This window comes from Cupressus sempervirens, chromosome 9, assembly GCF_028749045.1.
Source record: "Cupressus sempervirens isolate cs-2001-9-10 chromosome 9, ASM2874904v1, whole genome shotgun sequence".
Classification (NCBI taxonomy): Eukaryota; Viridiplantae; Streptophyta; class Pinopsida; order Cupressales; family Cupressaceae; genus Cupressus; species Cupressus sempervirens.
This window is the reverse complement of record NC_143126.1, coordinates 241,528,337-241,536,757: the sequence shown is the minus strand read 5'-3', so window position 1 is coordinate 241,536,757 and position 8,421 is coordinate 241,528,337.

Sequence of the window (8,421 nt, the reverse complement as noted above, 5' to 3'; positions counted from 1 at the left end):
CCAACTACTGAATTTCTGTCATTGTTCATCGTGGGATCAAACTGTCTATTTCGTTAGCTTTGGATGGCTAGGTAAACCCTAGTCCCAAGATCATCCCATCTCATTGAGCACTCAAATTTTCTTAGGCACTCCAAACTAAATTAACCCTAAGAGTCACTAAATGTCATAGGGATGTGATCTTTGATGGGGCATATCTTGGAGCTCATGCGAGGTATGGAAATCTTCCAATTACATGTCAATGCTAAACTATAAACTATAAAATTTCAAAAATCTCAAAGAGCTTGAACAAAAAAACTCCAATACTCCATTATCTTATCAAAACCTTTCCAAATACTAACTTTTGGGCTCATAGTCATTGAGTAGAAGGTAGATTCTTCAAACCCTTGTCTTTAAAGTCTTACAACACATGTGCAAACTCTAACCAAGCTATTGTCATGTTTTCAATTGGTGATTCCCTATATTTTCTATGCAATCAAAATGTATTTATTGATTCTTGACCATATCTATAATAAGAAATAATGGTATGGTGTTAACTTATAAGATGGTGATCTAGAACAACCAAGGGAACCTTTAAATCTTCCTCCACTTTATATAAATATAACATGTAGGTATTATGATCATTTAACCCAAAGAAGCATGCAGTTTACTACTCAATCTATGAATACAAAGAACTTTGTGAGATAGTTGAAGAATATCTTGGAAGGATGGAATAGATGAGAGACTGAAGTTTGTGAGATAGTTATCTTATTCAGCAAGGAAACACTCATTATAACAAGGGTTTGGAGATTTGTGTATCTCCTCAACAATTAGGACTTTGAATATCAGAAGTTTGTAAGATATTGGTTAGGTAAAACTATAAAAAAGTTCATTTGTTATTTTTATTTGAAATTTTAATGAGTTGGGAGTTAGAAGGTACGTTTTAGGCCTATTTGTCTAGATCTAGGCCTGAAAGTTATATGCTTTATTGAATAGTTGGGAGTCTACATTTTTGGAATTTAGTCAAGCTTAGTATTGGGTATCCTAATCCCTCATTGGTTTTGGTTTTTTTTTTGAGAGATTTTGATTTTCTACCTTAAAACCCCAAAGGCAGGGCTACAAGAAAGAGCCTCTTTAGGTTTGTTTGTGAGAATTGATGTTTTGAAGTCCACTAAGGTGTATAGCACTTTCTGAATGTTCAAACCACATAAATGGAAATGAGTTAAGCCTTTTGGAATCTTATTATAGTATGGTTTTGTGGAAGATCTTGGAGGGTGTAACGTAATGGAGGTGCTGGGTATTGTGAGAGGTAGTTGGTTGAGTTTGTGAAGGGTTAGATAGAGACATTTGGAATAGGTAGCTTGCCTTAGAAGTGTTCTTTTTGGAAATTCACTAGCTTTTGGTATGAGCGCTCTACATCATTTTGGATGCAAATTACATTAAAATGAAAAAATATGAAATGTACTTAGAACATAAACAAAAGAAAACGAGATATATATTATGATAACCAATAATGTCATATATGAACAAACATATAACATATTATGATAACCAATAATGTCATACATGAACAAATATATAATATATTATGATAATGAATAATGTCATACATGAATAAACATATCATATATTATGATAACCAATAATGTCATAAGTCTAATAATGTCATGCATTAACTATATGTCATACATAAAATATAAAATATCATATATACATCAAATATATGTCGAATATGTCCACTAACATAAAATCCAAGCTATGTGTCCACTAATGGCTATACATGTGTGTCTATACCTATGTCTTCTCCTTCCCATGAGGGGAAGGAAACAAATATCTAGAGGTATTTGGTCATTATGTGGAGGGAGATGATGGGGATGATGGGGTCTTCCTCACACTCTTGCTCGTCTTCTCGTTTAGGCTCCTCTCGAACTAGAGTTGATAAAAACAAAGTAGATATGAATAAATAATTATTATAAATTGAAATCAAATATATGTACACACAAAATTAATTATTTTCTTACCACCATCAAATAGTCACTCTGTACATCCACCTTAAAGGCTCATAGATGATTAGATGTAACAAGGCCCTACAAAAATTAAATCAATATAATCACTTATAAATTAAATTTGAAATTTCAATACTAAATATTATAAATAACAGCTAAAACTAAGAAAACTCTTTCATGCCTTGGTCAATGGCTCTGAACTAGCCATTGCGATAGCAACTCCATGATTGATGGACTAACAAAGATGAGGAGGATTCTCAGATTTCAACAACTACATGTGATATAATACAATTTACATGTACCATGAAACATGAAAAAAATATAATTAAATTAATTAAATTAACATGAAACAAATGTACCTCTACAAAGCTTGTACCATGCCTAGGCTCAGAGTCGCTTGTGAATGTCAATGGCCTAGTAGAGAACTAAAGCATAATTTTTTTTCCTCAATCCTTCATATGATTACTTAACAAATATATGTATTAATTTAAATGATTAAATTGATACATACCTCTTGACTCATCAACAGAATGTAAAATAGGGTTGGGGAATCTATACTAGGGCCATAAACACTCTTACCCTAAATTTTGAACAATGTCAAGACATGCTAATTAATTAGTCATTCATTGTACATACAAAATGTGATCAAATTAGTTCATTATAATTGTAATTTACCTATGTGTCAATGCCAAATGTGTCACTCAGGAACTCATCAGTGAATAGCCCATCATCCATAATGTCTCCAACATGACTGCCAAATGTGCACATGATGTGCACATGTGACCATGATGCAAAGAAGGGTCCTCCTCAACTAATGGACTTGTGTAATGAATGAGGTTCTATGTCAAAGTATTGATAGTCCTTAGAGTATTGGTCTCTACATGTTCCTTCACAACTGAAAGAATAATCAAATGCTCACTTTGTGGCTTGACAATAGATGCCCTAACTACATTTGGGTCATGACATGTCCTCGACCTCTCAAATGATGACTCCCCACCTCTACCTTGAGATTCTAACATATCAAAATAATTGGGGATCTCCCCAAGGAAAAATTCACAATACAATTTCTTTAAGAAATAAATTAGAACCTCATGATTAATTTAGGGAGTGGCATCAAAGACCATCCACCATCTATCCCAAAAATTATTTTGAATATCATCATATATGCACCAATGGAGGTGAACCTTTTAGTTGTATGTTTAATAATGTCTTCTTCTCCAAGATTTTTAAACAATGCACATATTCATCTCCCTACAATAATCATGCCAATGTTAAATAATGTCTTCTTCTCTCTTAACATGCCAAATATCCAACTAACCACTAACGAAAGCTATATGGCTCATTATGGACTCAAGGGAGGATGCCAATTTTTCTCTCATGGGATTGGGTTTTCAAAAAGCTTTCAACCTACCAATGATTGCTTCTAATTGATTTTTTCCTCTTTCTATTTCATTCATTATGTTTTCTTGGGTGCTAGGAGGAGGTCTTTCAATTGGCGGAGGTTGCAGAATTTCTTTCTCTTCTTATGGAGGGTTTTGATTTTCATCTTGTGGAGGGTTTTGATTTGGATCTTGTGGAGAGTTTTCATTTTGATTTTTTTGATTAGGATGGAAATTTGGTGGTTGATTATTCACATTTCCTAATAAGAAACCAACTACATTCTAAATAAATAAACAAATTTTAAACAAAACTGAAAAAACCTACAAAACAATGTAAAAACCTAAAAAAAATAGAAAAACATATATAACAATGCAAACAAAAGGGTACAAAACATACTACGTGATCTTGATCTTGATCTCCAGTGATAAGTAGGCATTTTGCAAAGGTGAGTGAGAAAATTCTTCAAGTTTTACAAACTATGTGCACACCATTGAGGAGAAAGAAGGCAATAGCAAAAAGAAAAGAAATGAAATGGAATGGGCTATGGGTTTTCAACCCATATATAAAAACTTGTAATTTTATAAATTGTGCATACACTATAGCACGCATGTGCTTGGGCTTGGGCTTGTGGAGCCCAAGCATAAGTGTGTGTATGCTATAGCATGTGTGAACTTTTAGAATAGTATAAAAATGGTTTTTGTGTCATGTTTTTGGCACTACAACTTGGTGCATCAACCCATAGAACTTGTAATATCACAATAAAGTACAGGTTCTATGATTTCTTCCTTCATATGTTTGAGTAGTTCTGGATGCATACAATGTTTGTACAATTTACTACAACAACCACATATGTAGCTTCAGCAGTAGATTGAGATATGTAGTTTTGTTTCTTGTTGGTACAAGTAACGAAACTCTTTCCTAAAAAAAAATCTCCTCCACTAGTGCTCTTTCTGTCATCAATGTTTCCAACCCAATCAACATGAGTGTAGGCTCTCAACTCAAATTTATTATTTTCTTGTAGTATAGACCATAGTCTTCTATTCATTTTAGATATTTCATAATTCTCTTAACAACCATCAAATGATTCTACTTAGGATTAGCAGAGAATATTTCAACTATCCCAATAGATAATGTAATGCTAGGTCTTCTATACACTACACATTGCAATTTGTCAATCATAGATCTGTATAATGTTGGATTCACATCAACTAAATCATCATTCTTTGACAACTTGTGTCCTATCACCATAGGTGTGCTAACTAGTTTGGAATCTTGCAATCCAAAAATGTTCAATATTTCCTTCACATACTTAGACTGAGTGATGTATATACCATATTTCATCTGATATACATGCAAACCAACAAAAAACTTGATCTCTCCAAACATGGACATCTCAAATTCTTTCTTCATTTCGTTTGCAAATGCTTTTCATAATCCATCTTAACCTCCAAATATGATATCTTCAACAAATATTTCAAATAGTAAAATTCCTTTACTCTTTTCAATCTTCAAGTACAAATTATTGTTATCATCAATCCTCTCAAAACCAATCTTTACAAGATAATTGTGAAGCCTTTCATACACAACTCTTGGGGCTTTCTTTAAACCATACAAAGATTTGTGTATTCTACATACCATGTTCTTGTTGTTATAATCAACAAATCCTTTGGGTTGTTCTATATACACCTCTTTTTCTAATATACCATTCAAAAATGTAGATTTCACATCCATTTGATAAACTTTGAAACCTTTGTATGCGGAGTAAAAAAGCAGAGTTCTTACTCCTAATCTTGTAATAGGGGAAAATTTTTCTCCATAGTATATCCATTCTTCTTGTGCATACCCCTTGCAAACTAATATTTACTTATTCCTTGTCACTTCACCATTCTTATCTAACTTATTTCTATACACCCACTTGATTCGAATCACATTCTTGTCCTCTAGTTTGGGAACTAGAATCCATGTCTTATTCTTCTCAATGTTCTCAATCTCTTCTTTCATGACTTTACTCATGTCCTCATTGTCTAAGGCATCTTTCACTATCTTAGGCTTGAACATCTTTCACATACATTAACAATCAAGTGGTTCTACTCTACTTTCCTCATTAGGTCTTTCAACTTCTAAATCACTATGTACTTCTCTATCAAGTAATTCAACATTTCTTTCATGTACACTAATATTAGAATTAGAATGTGCCTTAGTTTTAGTCTACAACTCGGCACTTTACTATAGCTCAGTTCCTAAATGCAACTTGACATTCATTATATGTGACTCAACAGCCATTAAAACTTCTTGTTAATTTGCAACTTGATTTCCATCATCTTATTCAACAAGTATACCTTCATAAAAGTATATGAAATACTTGTATTCATTTGGCTCCTTCATAGTTCAGCCTCATGTATCTTCTTCACTTTTAGCATCTAATTTACCATTCTTGAAATCTTTGAGAATATAGGACTTGCTTCCAAATACCTTAAAATATTTTACATTAGGTGAGTATCCATACATAATTCAAAGGGTGTTGAATGAGTACCCTTGTTGACTTGCACACAATTCAAGGTATAGATAGTTGTACTTACAACCTCTTTCCAGTATTTCAAAGCATTATTATTCTCCATCATGAGTGTCTTAAAATAGTCCATTACAACTCTATTCCTCCTTTAAACAATTCCATTTTGTGGAGGGGTCCTAGGTACAAATGTTTGTCTTTTGAATTCTTTTTCATTATAGGAGATCTCAAACTCATTTGATTTAAATTCTCATCCTCTATCAAATCTCACACATTTTAGGCTTTTACCTATCTCCTTCTCAACTCTTGCTAAGTACCACTTAAACATTTGGAAAGCTTCTGATTTTTGTTTTAGAAACATAATTGTCATCCTCCTAGAATAATCATCAAAAAATAGGGTAATGTACTTCTCACCCTTGTAGCTTTGCACCTCAATTGGTCTACACAAATCAATATGAAAAATCTCCAAAAATCTTGTAAAGGTGTGCATCTTACTCTTAAAACTAGATTTTTTCATCTTGCCTAACTGACATTGTTTTCAAATTATATTGTCAGGTTTCTTCAATTTTAGGCAAATCTCTAACTCATTTCATGTTACTGATACTAACCAAGTTATCAAATTTAACATGACATAACCTCTTGTGCCATAACTACACATCTTCAAATTCTACAAGACAAGTAACATCATTCATATCAAGATAAAATAGATTACCTCTAGTTTGATCACATTTCTCAATTATTTTCTCATCAGTATCATTGATCTCATCTATCTTGTTCTCATGCTCAACCTTGCAACTTGAACTATTCAGTTGTGACACACTCAACAAATTATAGTTAAATCCTTCAACATAATAAGCATTGTCACACAATAGTGTTTCTTTGAGTTTAATAGATCCTTTTCCTTTTATGAGACATGTTGCATCATTACCAAACCTTGCACTATTTCCAGCATAATAATTCATGGTAATGAACTTACTTTTCTCTCCATTAATGTGATGCCAACATCCATTATCAATGATCCGTCTATTACTCTTGTTCAAAAAGGAAACCAATGCAGTTGCTTCATCCTCATCAGAATCATCCTTCATTGCAACATACACCACTTCATCATCATGGTCATTAAATCCATCTTTGGTTTCCTCTTCTTCAATGTAGCAATACTTCTTGCCTTTGTCTTTGTAATCTTTTTTGTCCTCATCTCTTTTACCTTTGCATTTTTCTCTACTTCTACAATTCTTCTTCTCTGGACGTCTAGCAACAATATGACAAACCTTGTTGCAATTAAAATACGTGATAGGTAACTTACCTTTAAATTTACCTTTTTCTCTATAAAATCTCATTGCTAGCAATGCTTCAAGTTTTTCTACATCTTCTTCATCTATGACACTGTCACTAGAAATATATTTCACCTTTTTCTTCTTCTCTATAGGTTCTTTTAATGATAGCTTATCTTTGATAGAAAATTCAACATTTTTAGGTTTGAAGTTATCAAAATTAGAGAGCTCAAAGGAAATGAGCCTACCTACCAAACCTTCTATAGTTAGATTTGAGGCTGGTATACATCTTAGTACTTGTCGGAAAGAAATTCTAATAGCATAGATGGTTACCAATTTTCTTAGTACTTTACTCAATATAGTATCATCATCAATAATACCAGTGGATCCTCTTATAGAATTAACAACATCTTTTATTCTAGAGCAATATTAGGCAACATTCTCACCTTCTTACATCCTCATGTCATCGACCTTACCTCTAAGGCTTTTAGATTTGGCTCTTAAAATATTTGTGTCTCCTCCGTAAATGGTGCAAAGAGAAAAAATCTTTGCACTATCACAACCCTTGATGTCATCAAACTCAGAAGAAATCTCCAACATTGCTAGACTATGTTCTTTCTTCTTTTTTAGATTTTTAGCAATTAGCACTCTACTAGGATTAACATGCTTAGTGTTAATGGTAGATTGTGCATGATATCCAAGACCTCCTAGGTGTAGGTTCATCATAATTTTCCATGTAGGGAAGTTCTCATTGTTACGTTTGGGTTCCTCTCTTTTTTACATCTAGATCTCTTGCTTCTAGTCTCTTCAAACTATCCCTCTTAAGAAGATGGCTCTAATACTAACTATTGGAATTTTTTGGAATAACTAGGGGGGTGAAACAATTATCTAGGTTCGAGATGTACAAATAAAAAAAATTCATAGTGTAGTGAACCCATATCCATAAAACATTTTCATTCATGCATCCATTATATCATACAACACTTAAACATTTTAAGTTACTATCCTAGGTTAAAACAACCTTGCCAAAATATAAACATGAAACATAAAAATTCAATAACACATTTGACACATGGATTTTATGTGGAAACCCAATTTGGGAAAAGCCACCAGTAACATGCTACTAATTCTCACTCTTCTGAAGTGATACCTTGTAAAAGGACAACCTTGTTAAAGGTTACAATACACCCTATTAAATGTGACTTGGTTAGAGGATTTAAATCACCTTGTTAGGAGTGAGCCTTATTAGAGGACTTTAGATCATTCACTTAGAATT